The sequence below is a fragment of the Nicotiana attenuata genome, unplaced genomic scaffold, assembly GCF_001879085.1.
Source record: "Nicotiana attenuata strain UT unplaced genomic scaffold, NIATTr2, whole genome shotgun sequence".
Taxonomy (NCBI): Eukaryota; Viridiplantae; Streptophyta; class Magnoliopsida; order Solanales; family Solanaceae; genus Nicotiana; species Nicotiana attenuata.
The window spans coordinates 10,263-25,067 of NW_017674237.1; positions in this window are offsets into that span (position 1 = coordinate 10,263).

Sequence of the window (14,805 nt, forward strand, 5' to 3'; positions counted from 1 at the left end):
TAGACTTGATTTCACTTCATTTCAGCTATCAGCTACCCAAAATTGTTTCAACACTAGGAGAAATTTCAAAAATCACCAACAGGACTTAATGAAACAGTATTTTTGAAGTTTTTAGCCGTCTAGAATTTTTTCAGGATTTTTCAGCTCTTCTAATTCTTTTCTCTGTATTTTCAGCTCTTCAATTTCTCTCTGTTCTGATCTCTAAATCTGATTTTTTCAGCTCTTGAAGTTCTCTCCAAATCTCCTCTTGCAGGGCAAGAATGCAATGCCTTTATAGGCAAGCAAGTAGGGCAGCCCTGCAGATTTTTATTTTATCCTTTAGGTCCTTTCTAATTTATGCTTTTATCTTAAAGATCCCTAAAATTTTGACTTGTTACTCAAGTTACACTAACAAAAAGTCTGAAATTGGCTAAAAGCCCCTACTAGAAGCTTCTAAGTTAGTTACACTAAAGATTCCCCTATCTAGATTGCCTATGCTACCCCTAATTACCCCTGTATTTACCTAAGCTTAACTGACCCAAATCATGGTCAATTTGACCTAAATTCAATTGGTAAGTCTGGGTCTAGCAGACTCTGGGCTGAATCTCTTCTTTTGGAGCCCAATTTCAATGCAGAAAGTTCAAACATACGCGGGGAAAGGGTAAAACAACGGGTTCAATCAAACCCTTCACAAGCCCAACTAAAAGGCAAACTAAAACAAATTAACATTTGATAACACACAAGAAAACTAATAAATCTAGGACAAAAATGCAGAAAATCAGAACAGGGGGGGGAGGAAAATTTAAACGCACTCACACAGTAAAAGGAAAAGATAACAAGTTAATTTTATATAGTTTCAAGAATTAGAAAAAAACAGACGCATACCTAGTAAAAGAAAGCCTAGACCAGTCAAAGCACAGGGACTTCAATTTTCCATGGATTATGGGTCAATCGGAGACTAAACGTATGTTCTTTTCACAAAAAACATACGACTAAAGCCTAATTGATCCGCAAAACTTCCAAGACTCCTCGAATTGGGATTTGGGATTTTTAGGGTTCTCTTTGATTGAGATTCGAAGGGTTCTATTGGGATTTGAAGGGAATGAGTGAGGTATTTGAGATGAGAGGAAGCAGGGGGTCTTGGGGTGTTAATTTGGGGCTACTTGGGTGGTGGCGCCGCCGACCACGGCGGAGGATTCAAGGGTGGTGCCCTAGTGTTTGGGATATTTGGGGGTTTTCAGTGAGATTCGAGGAATGCCGGTGGTGGCATGGGTATGAGGGGGAGGAGTTGAAGCTATAGTGAAATTTTGGTGGTCATTTGAGACTCGCCGCCGCCTTAGGTGATTTCCGGCGGCGGCAGCCGGTGGCGTTAGGGTCGGTCTCTGATATGAGGAGGGTTGAGAGAAAGAGACGACTGGATGGGGGGTAGGGTAACGCTTAGACATATATATGTCAAGAGACCCGAGCTTCAGGACCGTTTGATCATGAAACCTCGACAGTCCTGATCTACTGCCGATGAAACGGGGTCATTTGGATTATTAGGGTGCTGGACCGGGTGCCTTAACGGACTGGGCCGGGTGAATTGATTTTTGGACGGGTTTTGGGGCTTCTTGACTTGGGCTGGGGCATTAAAATCAAAGACTGGCCCAACTTCAATTGCCCTCCCCTTTTTTTCTTTTCTTTTCTTTTCTTTTCAAATTAACAAAAACAAGAACCTAAATTAATTCTTAAAAACTAAATTAACCTACCCCATTATATTAAACGCTAATTACTAATTAACACAATAAAATACCAAATTAAAGGAAAACTAACGAAATTCAATGCTAAGAATTAAGCAATGCAAAATAAATCAATTTTTTTTTGTGATTTTTTTATTTTTGTAAAATCCTAACTACTAACTAATCTAAAATATGTAAAATTAAATCCTAAATGCAAATGCAATACGTATTTTTGTATTTTCCATGAATTATATAAATTAAAAATGCACACAAAAATGCAAACAAACATGAAAATTATGCAATTAAATCCTAAAAATCAAATAATTAAAAGAAAAATCCTAATTTTGGGAATTCTGTAGGAGTAAATCATGCGAGGCAAAAATCACGTGCTCACAGATACAAGGGGGAAGGACTTGCTAGCGGAGTGATCTGATTCGTTTGAGGTAAGTATCTTATTTAAACTCGATTGAGACACTAGTTGCCTCAATTTACATGATAGCTACGTGCTATTGGGTTCACACATGCGTGGGGATGAACCCATGTGCAGACTCTGGGGTTATTTATTCATGATTCGGGTGGTGCTCAGGCTCTCGTAAGCCTAGAATTTGACTGTCTAACCTTAGACTATCATGCTCCGCACATTTGTGGCATTGTTGTGAATTATTTGGGCGATGTTTGAGGCCGCATAGGGTTTAAACCTTGAATGAACTGATTAATGTTATTCTTTGATGAAAATTTTCGGTTTGAGTTATGATAGTACACTTGCAAATGCTACACTTTAGCATGTTGTTTATTCCAGTCCAGAAGCATGAGATTTGTTATTCACTCATTTCATACATGTATACTTATTTATTTGCTCTTGTATGATGTGATTGGACTGGTTGTCTCTAACCACGCCGGTCGGATGTGTTATTGTGCCTATGACCATGCCGGGCGGATTGTGTTATTATGCCTGTGGCCACGTCCGGCAAATTGTGTTGTTATGCATGTGACCATGTCGGGCGGATTGTGTTGTTATGCCTATGACCACGCCGGATGAGTTGTACTGCTGTGACCACACCCGGCGAGTTATGATATTAAGCCTGTGATCAAGCCGGGCTGGCAGCACATTGAATTGGCTGTGCTTGCGTGTAGGTATGGATCCATACCCCTAGGGTCACCCTCTCATATTTTTCTCTTGATGGTGTACACGCGGATATTGGAAATACTGATTAGTGGTTGGAACGGATATGGAAAAGTGAGGGAGTCTGGCTATCATTTTGTTGCATTTTGTATTTCATCTTTACTTGCAATTTCCTCGATCATTTTGTCTGATTTAACAGTATATCCCCTCTATATGCCAAGATGTTGTCTGAACATAGTATTTGGGAAACTGTTCACATTCACATAGATGTTTTCGCACTAAACTTGATGATTTGATTTCAATATTGTCTTGTGATAAGTGAGGATTTTGACTACTTATTAGCGCCTTTTTAGCTTTCATTTTAGTCCAAAAGTGTTTAATTGTAATCCCAAAAACTGATGAAATATGTTTAATTGCAGGATTATTGAAAAATGAGCCACTAAGATGAAATCCAACTCAAGAAGGAGTGATCGGAACTCAAGAACAAAATCAGGCACAGAAGCTCAAAAGTGCGGAGCGCAGATTTCCATCTGCGGCCACAGATTGTGAAGGAAAGTTTATCAGATCCCAAGTGCAAAGCGCAGTCTGCCCAAATGTGCGGCCGAAGAAGCTATGAAAGAGCATAAGTTCAGAGTGTGTTCATGTCAAAAATCGTAGGAAGTGAGGCCGCAGAAGTTAGCTACGTGGCTGCACCAAGAAATGCGCTGACCGCAAAATATGAGAGATGCGGTCGCGGTTCAGAGTTGTGCGGCCGCATATTCAACTCCTGTCAAGACTAAAGCAAAGTGCGTGCGGACCGCACATGGAATTGTGCGGCCGCATAAACTCCGAAAGGGCTTTTTTGTCCGAAAATTCTAGCTTTGTATAAATAGAATAGTTTACGAAATTAGGTCATGTTTTGAATATTCAAAGTGCGCCGTTTTTTCTTTGCTTCTTTAGGCAACTTTAGGTTATTTTTGGTGATTTAACATTGGGTTTTTATATGTTAATCTTTCAATATGAGTTTTACTATCTTTTCTTCTTTGTTTTCTTCTATACCCATTATGAGTAGCTAGATTCTCACTAGGGTTGTGACCCAACCCTAGAGTTTAAACCTAATGGGTTTTTGATTTATGGCTTGTTTATGGATGGGTGTTTATTATTTAGACTTTTTCTTGCTTTTAATTGTAGAATTATTGGTTGCAAATATTAGTTCATGCGTATTTGACTTGGTCTCTACTTGAGAAAGAGAGACTTAGTCGAAGAAAACTTGGCTAACATGAAATTGGAAAAAAATCAAGAGATTGATAGTCCCCATTAAAGGGTAGAACCTAGAGATAGTAAAACCCGACTTGAGCATTTTATCAACTGTTTTGCTCAATACCCATTTGGACTTGAGAAAGCTATATTAGGAAAAATCACTCTCTTACCGAGAGGTATTATGTGGGTACTTCAGTGTTGATAGCTCTATAATACACCCCGACCAACAAAACAAGCTTTAAAGTTTACAACTCGTTAGGAAAACACGTAGCTGAAGGTCATAGCCTTAGGCATTTTACATTATTTGAAAACAACAACAAAAACAATTTCTTAGTTTTAGTTATTTATCTTGCAATCTTAGTTTAAACTAGACCTAGAATCAACCAGTTTTGTGGAAGTGTAATTTAAGATAGTTCAAACTCATTCACCATAATATATACCTCTAAATCCCATTCGTGAGCTCCATGTGGAACTCAACCCCGACTTTCTGTTGGGTATTACTATTGCATCGACCTTTTCATAACCTCAAATAGAGGTGTGACTTGAACGAGATCAGTTTTTGGTGCCGTTGCCGGGGAGCTAAAAACAGATTTAGCTATATATTTGGTTTTGCGTGTGAATTGTCTTCTTTTCCTTCCGAGTTACTACTCTATTTTGTAAAACAATTGTAGGTAAAACAATGGCTCTAAAAAATTATCCACTCGGAAACATGACTTTAGGGGATGTGGACGTTGAGGATGACCAAGTTGAAGATGTTCCTCTTGAACCTCAAGCAAATAGAAGAGGCCGACAGCCTCAAGACAACGTCCCAGTTCCACCCCCACCTCCACCAAGAGAGGCTCCACACCGTGTGTTGCCGTATGAAGGGTTTGCAAGTTCCATAGTCCCACCCCATATTAGGGTGGGCAACTTTTAAATCACTAATATAATGCTCACATTGCTAGAGCAACGGGGATTCTTCACCCAGGCTCCGAGTCAAAATGCATTCAAACACTTGAAGGGGTTGTGGACACTTGTTGGGGAGTAAACAGACAAACGTCCCTGAGGATGCTTTAAGGTTGAGGCTATTTCCTTTCTCTCTATGGGGGAAAGCCTTGGATTGGTTAGAGAGATTGCCAAACCATTCAATCCATACATGGGATGAATTGGCGGAGAAATTTATTTCCAAGTTCTTTTCTCCCGGGTATATGGCTACTGTTAGAGACGATATTCTAGCATTTAAACAAGAACCCAATGAGCCATTACAAGAAATATGGGAGAGGTACCGAACCATGGTGAAAGAGTGCCTAAATAATGACATGACAGAGGCTATGATTCAACAAACTTTCTGTAGGGGGATCAATACTACCAATCAATGCGTGGTCAACCAACTTTCCGGTGTAAATTTCATGAAAACTCCGTATACGGAATCTTGTGAGATCTTAGATGAAATGGCGGATACTTCATCGGCATGGAAAAGTAGAGCAAATGTTCCTTAAGGTGATCAGAACGTGATTCACCTACATAAAGAATTGCATGATCATGGGCAAGCCATTGCCGATTTGACCACCACAATGAATCAATTAGCCAAGGCTCAACTTCAACAAGTGCAAGGTCCTAAGCAAATCAATACAATGGAGGGAGTTAGTATGATCGTAAACAAGAGAAGGCAAAAGGGTCCACAAGTGAAAAACCGTGTGGAAAATTATGTGCAAGAAGATAGTGGGTTTGATCAAGATGAATCTTATAATGAACAAGAGGAGGAAGCACAATATGTGAACAACTCTCAAGGCCCGAATCAACAACAATGGCGACCTCAAGGTAATTGGAATGGTGGTAATAATCAAGGGAATTGGAATGGTCAAAAGAGCGAAGGCAATTGGAGTGGAAACAACCAAGGATATCGGGGAGGCAACAACCAAGGGGGATGGAACAATAACCAAGGCACTTGGGGGTCGGGTTTTCAAAGGCCCACGATGTACCAACAAGCGAACAACCCACCTCCTTATCCTTCCTATGGCCCAAGTTCTTCTAGCAATGAGATGGGACGAATTGAGAATATGTTCAAACAAATGATGGAGAAGAATGCCGACTCCGATGCCCAACTAGCCTCACACAACACTTCAATTCGCAACTTGGAAGTTCAATTAGGGAAAATCTCTCAAGCTTTAAACACTCATCCTAAGGGGGCACTACCAAGTGACTAGGTGGAGAACCCAAAGGGTGGTATCAACACGGGACATTCCATGGTCGTTGCTACAAGGAGTGGAAAGGTGGGGATGCGCCCATTTCAAGTCAAAGGAAACTTGTGGATGATGAGAAAGTTGTACAAGAAGATGAGATCCCGAACAATATGGTGCAAGCAAATGATGAAGTGCGGATTGATATTGATGACAATGTGGAGGAAGCTAAAGAGTAAGTGAACCCCTCTAGGGACCACATTGTTGACATACCGAAACTGGTAGTGCTAAAGGCTAAGGCACCAATGCCTAGGCCTCCTCCTCCATATCCTCAAAGGCTTGCCAAGCCAAATAGCGATAATCAATTCAAAAAGTTCATTGACATGATGAAGAGTATATCTATCAATGTGCCATTGGTTGAATCATTGGAGCAAATACCCGGTTATGCAAATTTCATGAAGGATTTGGTGACAAAGAAGCGGTCGATGAATTGTAAAACTATAAAGATGACCCATAAAGTGAGTGCAATTGTGCATTCAATGGCTCCTAAATTGAATGACCCTGGCGCTTTCACAATTTCTTGTACCAATGGAAGTGCCAAATTTGCTAAAACTCTGTGTATTCTTTCGGCAAGTATCAATTTGATGCCCTATTTGGTTTTCAAGACTTTGGGAATTGGGCAGCCAAGACCATTGGGAGTGATTGTTGATGTGTTGGTTCGTGTTGATAAATTCATTCTTCCGGTGAATTTTATAATTCTTGATTGTGAGGTTGACTATGAGGTGCCGATTATTCTTGGGAGACCTTTCCTTGCTACAGGGAAGGCTCTAGTTGATGTTGAAGCTTGAGAACTTACCTTCCGGGTTGGTGATGAAAAAGTGGTTTTCCATGTGTGTAAGTCTATGAGGCAACCCAATAGCAATGAGTTGTGCTCTTTCATGGACTTGGTGACCAATGTGATTATAGATGAAACAAGTGATGTCATGAATGTTGATGATACATTGGACGCTGTCTTGCTCAATTGTGACGATGAAGAAATGGAGGGTTACGTGGAATGTGTGAACTCTTTGCAAGGAATGGGGTCGTACACTTATGAGCCCCACAAATTGTCTTTGGATCTTGAAAATAGAACCATTCCTCCAACAAAGCCTTCAATTGAGGAGCCTCCCATCTTGGAGTTTGATCCATTGCCTCCACATCTTTGGTATGAATTTCTTGGCCCTTCTTCTACTTTACCGGTTATTCTTTCCTCTTGTTTGACTAACGTGCAGGTAGATTCTATATTGGCGGTGCTACAAAAATGAAAGAAGGCTATTGGATGGACATTGGCAGATATTCGGGGAATAAGCCCCGCATTTTGCATGAAAAAGATTAACTTGGAGGAAGGTGCCAAACCATCTATTGAACATCAAAGGAGACTCAATGAAGCCATGCAAGAGGCTGTAAAAAAGGAGGTCATCAAGTGGTTGGATGCCGGGGTTGTTTACCCCATTTTCGGTAGTTCGTCGACTTCTTCGCTTCAATGCATCCCAAAGAAGGGGGCATGACAATGGTCACCAATGATAATAATGAGTTGATTCCTACAAGAACGGTGACCGGGTGGAGCGTGTGTATGGACTACCGTTAGCTCAACAAAGTCACAAGGAAGGATCGTTTCCCACTTCCCTTCCTAGATCAAATGCTTGATAGATTGGCCGGCCGTGCTTTCTATTGTTTCCTTGATGGGTATTTCGGCTACAATCAAATTCTTATTGCTCCAGAGGATCAAGAGAAAACTACTTTCAAATGTACTTATGGTACTTTCGCATTCTCGCGGATGCCATTTGGGTTATGTAATGCACCAGCGACTTTTCAAAGGTGTATGATGACTATCTTCACGGACATGGTGGAGGATTTCTGTGAAGTCTTGATGGGTGACTTTTCGGTCGTCGGGAATTCTTTTGATGATTGTCTAGCAAACTTGGATAAAGTGTTGGCAAGATGTGAAGAAACTAACTTGGTGCTCAATTGGGAGAAATGTCATTTTATGGTTGAGGAAGGTATTGTCCTTGGCCACAAGATCTCAAAGAATGGCATTGAAGTCAACAAGGCAAAGATTGAGGTGATTTCTAAACTTCCTCCTCCAACTTCAATTAAAGGCGTGCGGAGTTTCTTAGGCCACGTGGGATTTTACCAGCGTTTCATTAAGGATTTCTCTAAAGTGGTAAACCCGTTGTGCAAGCTTTTGAAAAAAGATGCCAAGTTTCATTTCAATGATGATTGCATGAGAGCCTTTGAGTTGCCAAAGCTCAAGTCGACTACTACTCTCATCATCACCGCACCAAATTGGAGTGTTCCTTTTAAGCTCATGTGCGATGTAAGTGATGTAGCGGTAGGGGCTGTTTTGGGGCAACGCATCAACAAAAATTTTCATCCGGTCTATTATGCAAGCAAGACCATGAATAGTGCCCAAGTCAACTACACCGTTACGGAGAAAGATCTCCTTGCCATTGTGTTTGCTATTGAGAAGTTCCGCCTGTACTTGATGGGTGCAAAAGTAATTGTCCAGATGGATCATGCAGCACTTTGCTATCTTATGAGCAAGAAAGATTCCAAAGCCCGTTTGATGAGATGGGTACTTTTGTTGCAAGAGTTTGATATAGACATCCAAGATCGAAAAGGGAGTGAAAACCAAGTGGCGGACCGCTTGTCTCATTTGGAGGAGGAGGGGAGGCCGCATGATGGCCTTGAAATCAATGACTCCTTCCCCGATGATCAACTCTTGGCTATTTCAATTAAAGAGGTGCCTTGGTTCGCGGATTTAGCAAATTATCTTGTGAGTGGTATCATTCCAGTTGAGTTTTCGTCAAACCAAAGAAAGAACCTCAAACGGGATTGTCAATACTATTATTGGGATGAACCGTACCTTTTCTAGATTTGTACGGATGGAGTGATTAAAAGATGTGTACCGGAGGAGGAAAAAGTTGAAATTCTTGGGTCTTGTCACTCTTCGCTATACGGTGGTCACCATGGTGGAGCAAGAACGGCGGCCAAAGTGTTAAGTTGCGATTTCTATCGGCGCACGCTTTACAAGGATGCAAGTGATGTCGTCAATCGTTGTGATGAATGTCAAAGGCCCGGTGGAATCTCAAAGAAAAATGAAATGCCCCTCATTACCATTTTGGAGATTGATATTTTCGATGTATGGGGTATTGACTTCATGGGTCCTTTTGTGAGTTCTTATGGAAACACCTACATCTTGGTCACGGTTGATTATGTGTCCAAATGGTTTTAGGCCGTTACTTTTCCCAACAATGAAGCGAGAAGTGTGGTGACGTTTTTGAAGAAGAACATTTTTACAAGATTTGGTACTCCAAGGGCTATCATAAGTGATTGGGGGTCGCATTTTTGCAACAAAGCTTTCGACACCTTACTTACCAAGTATGGTGTCACTCATTAAGTCATGATTCCCTATCACCCACAAGCAAGAAGTCAAGTGGAAGTCCCCAACCGGGAAATAAAGAGTATTTTGTCCAAAACAGTGAATGCTAACCAGACGGATTGGTCCAAGAAACTTGATGATGCTTTATGGGCTTATAGGACGTCTTACAAAACACCTATCAAAATGTCTCCATACCGGTTAGTGTTTGGAAAAGCTTGTCATCTTCCGGTGGAACTTGAGCACAAAGCCATGTGGGCTTTAAAGAAGTTAAATCTTGAGTGGGATGTCGCCGCCAACTTAAGGGTGGCACAATTGAATGAGTTGGATGAGTTCTGGTACCATGCATACACAAGTTTATCCTTATACAAGAAGAAGATGAAGTACCTCAACGACAAGTACATTCGAAACAAGGAGTTTAAAGAAGGTGATCTTGTGTTGTTGTTCAATTCTCGGTTACAGATGTTTCTGGAAAAGTTAAAGTCTAAATGGAGTGGCCCATTTCAGGTTGTAGGTGTGACACCCTTTGGTGCATTGTACTTGAAGAATAAAATAATGAGGTATATAGAGTCAATGGTCACCAAGTGAAGCACTATATGGGAAAAGTTGATGATGGCCACGTCGTGGTGATAATCAATTTCAAGTGACGACGGCAATCTGCGTCGTGTCGCGACGTTAAATCACCCACTTCTTGGGAGGCTACCCATGTTTATTTTTCTTTTTCTTTTTCTTTTTCTTCTTCTATAGATAGGTCTTATTTTGTGCTAAGTAGTTTTGAAGTGTGTTGCAAGAATGAGTGTGCTTTACAAGGACCGTGCTCAGAAAAATTCGCTAAGTATGGAAAAAGTGCAGACCACACATTTATTGTGCGGACCGCACAATTTAGAATGCCACAGCAGAAAGGATCTGCAACCGCACAATTGGAAAGCAAAAATTGCACACTCTATGAAGTTTGACTGTCAGAGAAATGGCCAAAGTGCGTCCGCACAAGGAAATGTGCGGTCCGCACTTAAATCTGCGGTCGCACAAGTAATTCTGTGGACCGCACATCATTAAAGGGAAAAATGCACAACATGTATCAGAGTGCGGACCGCAGAAGGGATTCTGTGGCCGCACTCATCTCTTCAACTCTTGCCCAACCCGTTAAGTATAAATAGTGGACTTCACTCTACTATTAGAACTTTACACACTCTGAGAATTAAAACAAAGGCAAAAACATCGCACTCAACTGATTCACTCATCTGACACTTAGTTCATCATCTTTGATCATTGTAGACATGTAATTTTTGACCCTCCCCAAGATTTTACACATTTTAGCATAAATATTTAGTTTAGGTTTAGTTTTGCTATTTTAAATAGTTTTGATTCTTTTACTTTATTTTATCACAAAAATAAAAATTACAAAAAAAATATTTTTCTTACTTTAAATTTATCTACCTTACATAAAATTCAAAAATACAAAAAAAAAATAGTTCCACTTTGTTTTCAAGGAATATTATTTTAATTTTACAAAGATTTTTCCATTTTTTATCTTTTAGTATGATATTTGAAAAATACCAAAAATAGGTTTGTTTTAACGGTTAGTTTTATTTTAATAGTTATTTTACTTAAGTAGGATTAATTAGTAAATGGTGTAGTATTTTTGGTCTTGTTTTAGAAGAAAGAGTATGAAATTTGAGGCTAATTTTGTTTGGTCTTAATTGAAAAAGGGCCCAATTTTGGATAGCCCAAAACATTGAGCCCATACCCATTCCCCATTTGACCTAACCTAATCCCTACTCCCTATAAAAGAATCCCATAATATCAATTCCAAAAAAAGGAGGACAGATCTGCAGCTGCTCCCTTTCCAAAAAGACCAAGCTTTCATCTATCTCTACGACCAAAACCAACGATCACTTTCACCAACATTAATCCAAAAAGAACAAGCCAGCCATCCTTCCCCAAAGAAAAAGAAAGAAAGAACAAAAAGAAAAATGCAAAAAGAAAAGTGAATAAGTTGAAGAGTTGAAGGGATTCAAAGAAAAGTAACGACGCAAGGCATGGAGAAAGCAAAGAAGGAGAAAATGAATATCATGACCAAGAAAGAATGATGTTAAGTCTCTCTATTTCCCCTAAGGAAAAAGAAAATGCCTCAAAGATTCGGCAAAGCATGAGCCAAAAAGAAAATGGAGTGCTTAAGGAAAGATAAACTCGTTCTATTCTAACATTTCCAACCTTAGTCCAAAAGACTTCATTATATTCCGAAAAAGCCCTACGTGATTTCAAGCCGAGTGAACTTACATTAGTGGTGATCTACATGAGGGGCAAGCATATGGTACTTAGAGTCGTACTTGTGACATTCTTTTGAGAGAGATGAGCGAACTTTTCACAAATCTTTGAATTGAGTGCTAAATTCTTAAGTGGGGATATGCTAACGGAGAGTAGAGGAGGAGGAGTTTGGGATCCTCAATGACCTACATGAAAGAGCGATATTCCTTGATGAATAAAATTAACTCTTGATGCTCAAGTGTCACATTAGAACTATTTGTGCTTAAAAATTCAAATTATTGTCTTGTTGATAATTCATAAGTGTTGCGGGTAACTGTTGGTCCCAATTGATGTGTGATTGGTGCATCATAGATTAGCTGGAACAGCTCTTAACTTGTTGTATACGGTGAAATCGGAGGGCCCAATTTATCGTTATCTAGGCACTAGGAAGATCACCTCGAAGGCTCGAGGCCGCGGCCGAGTATCTTTCCTCGAGGGTCGATAACACTCGACTCCAGGGTAGTAATGATCATGGTAATGGTGGAAATGGGGAGTTCCCAAGGCACGCGGCTAGGTCTGACACAGTCTAGCGGGCTACTCTGAACCCAAATAAAGGCGTCATTCAGCCGTCCCATCCCCGTACCTATGTAATTAATGTATTTTGTACTATGTGGGGATTTCCCTCCTATATAAAGGGAGTCCTTGTCATTTTGTAAGGATCTGTTGCTTCAGCTGCTCCACAAGAAATATAAGACAACATTCTCTCTGCTCTCTTACATATTCTCTTGATATTATTGCTCCCATTTATTATCTTCATTATTGTTTATCATTTATTGCTTATCATTGGCCATAAAGAGCCTTCTTTGATTTTATTATAACTGTTAGCCATACTTCGATTACCTTCGATAGCTCACAATCGAGCCCTGGAATCGATCTCGAGGCCCCCGAATCGACAAGCTCGAGGCCCGATTGCTAACCTATCGGTTTGACCATCACCTTATCCTTAGCTCTTATTTTGTTTCTAAGTCTCACATACATAGTATCAACTGCTTAACAACCGGCATAAAAATAGATCACGTATTTTTAGAGTCCTATAATCAAATTTAATTGTTGTTACCATTTTCACAGTAAACAGTTTGGCGCCCACCGTGGGGCTAAAATTAATAGTGATTATTTTCTTGCTGGTTCCATTACACAACGCAAGTTATCTTTCACGCTTTTTCTTGTCAAAAGATCTTTGATTTCAGGTCGGAATGTCTGATTCAGTAAACAATAACCTTGAGAACCACGGAGAGAATGGCGTGGCCGTTCCAGGTGTTGGTGAGCCACCACGAAACCTTGAGAACGCACCAGGACCAATTCCGGTGGACGAAGTCTCGCGCGACACTCAACACGTCAAAATAAGCTCCCACACTAACAGGAGCATACTCCAAGGCGACCAACAAGAAGCCCAAAAAACCCCAGCACGGGAAGAACGGGAGGTTAGCCTTCACGTTATTTTTGAAATGTTGCAGGCACAACAGCTGGCTATTGCTCAGCTGCAAAGCTACCAGAAAACTCCTAGCACAGTAGAACCGGGGATAGCTACCCCGGCCGAACAGGCACCGGAGAGATCGAGCAATAACGGGTCGATGTCCAATCCCGTCATCGTAAAGATGCTCGAGGACCTCACCAGAAGGATCGAATCGGGCGAGAAAATGACAGAAGCCAACGATAAGAAGGTCGAGACTTACAACTCTAGGGTAGACAAAATTCTAGGAGCACCCCCGATCTTGAAAGGTGTGGACTCAAAGAAGTTCGTACAGAAGCCGTTCCCACAGGAAGCGGCCCCAAAACCCATTCCAAAGAAGTTCAGAATGCCCAACCTCCCAAAGTATAACGGAACGTCAGACCCCAACGAGCACGTCACCGCCTACACTTGTGCAGTAAAGGGCAAAGACCTAAGGGATGACGAGATCGAGTCCGTCCTGCTGAAACAATTCGGGGAAACGCTCTCTAAAGGGGCAATGATGTGGTATCACAACCCGGACCCAAACTCGATAGATTCATTTGCCGTGTCATCGGACTCTTTTATCAACGCACATGCTGGCGCCATCAAAGTAGCAACAAGGAAATCCGACGTCTTCAAAATTAAACAGAGAGATAATGAGATGCTGCGAGAGTTTGTATCTCGCTTCCAAATAGAACGAATGGAACTACTACCGGTCTCTGATGACTGGGCGGTGCAGGCCATCACTCAAGGTCTAAACGAACGAAGCTCGGTGGCTTCGAAATAGGTGAAGCAAAACCTAGTCGAGTACCCGACCGTGACTTGGTCGGATGTTCATAACCGATACCAGTCAAAAATCTGGGTCGAGGAAGACTAGCTTGGGCCCCCCTCGGGCTCGGTATATCCAAGCAGTCTTCTGGCAAAAGGGTCCAAAACCAAACAAAGAGAGGTACCGGCCATACATTGAAGAAAGGAGAAACGCCCAGAGGCGCAACGTACCCTGCAACGATCGAAGGATGGACCGAGGACAGAATCCTTGTGTAATCGTCAACAGAGCCGGGTTTGATAGGCACACGGGGCCAGCAGAGGCACCTCACCTGTCAGAATACAACTTCAACGCCGATGTATCAGACATCGTGTTCGCCATCAGCAAAATCAGAGATGCCAAGTGGCCAAGGCCTGTGCAATCGGACCCTTCGCAAAAGAATCATAACTTAATGTGTGAGTTTCACAACACACATGGCCACAGGACTGAGGATTGTCACCAGCTCCGAGAAGAAGTAGCCAGACTACTCAATAAAGGTCACCTCCAAGAATTTTTAAGTCTTAGAGTCCAATGAATTTGATGTAACCTATAATGCTGGTGCACTATCAGTTGCAGCGGCCAGATCTTTGTTCTCAGTTTCAGTGGCGAATGATGAAGAGTTCCCATC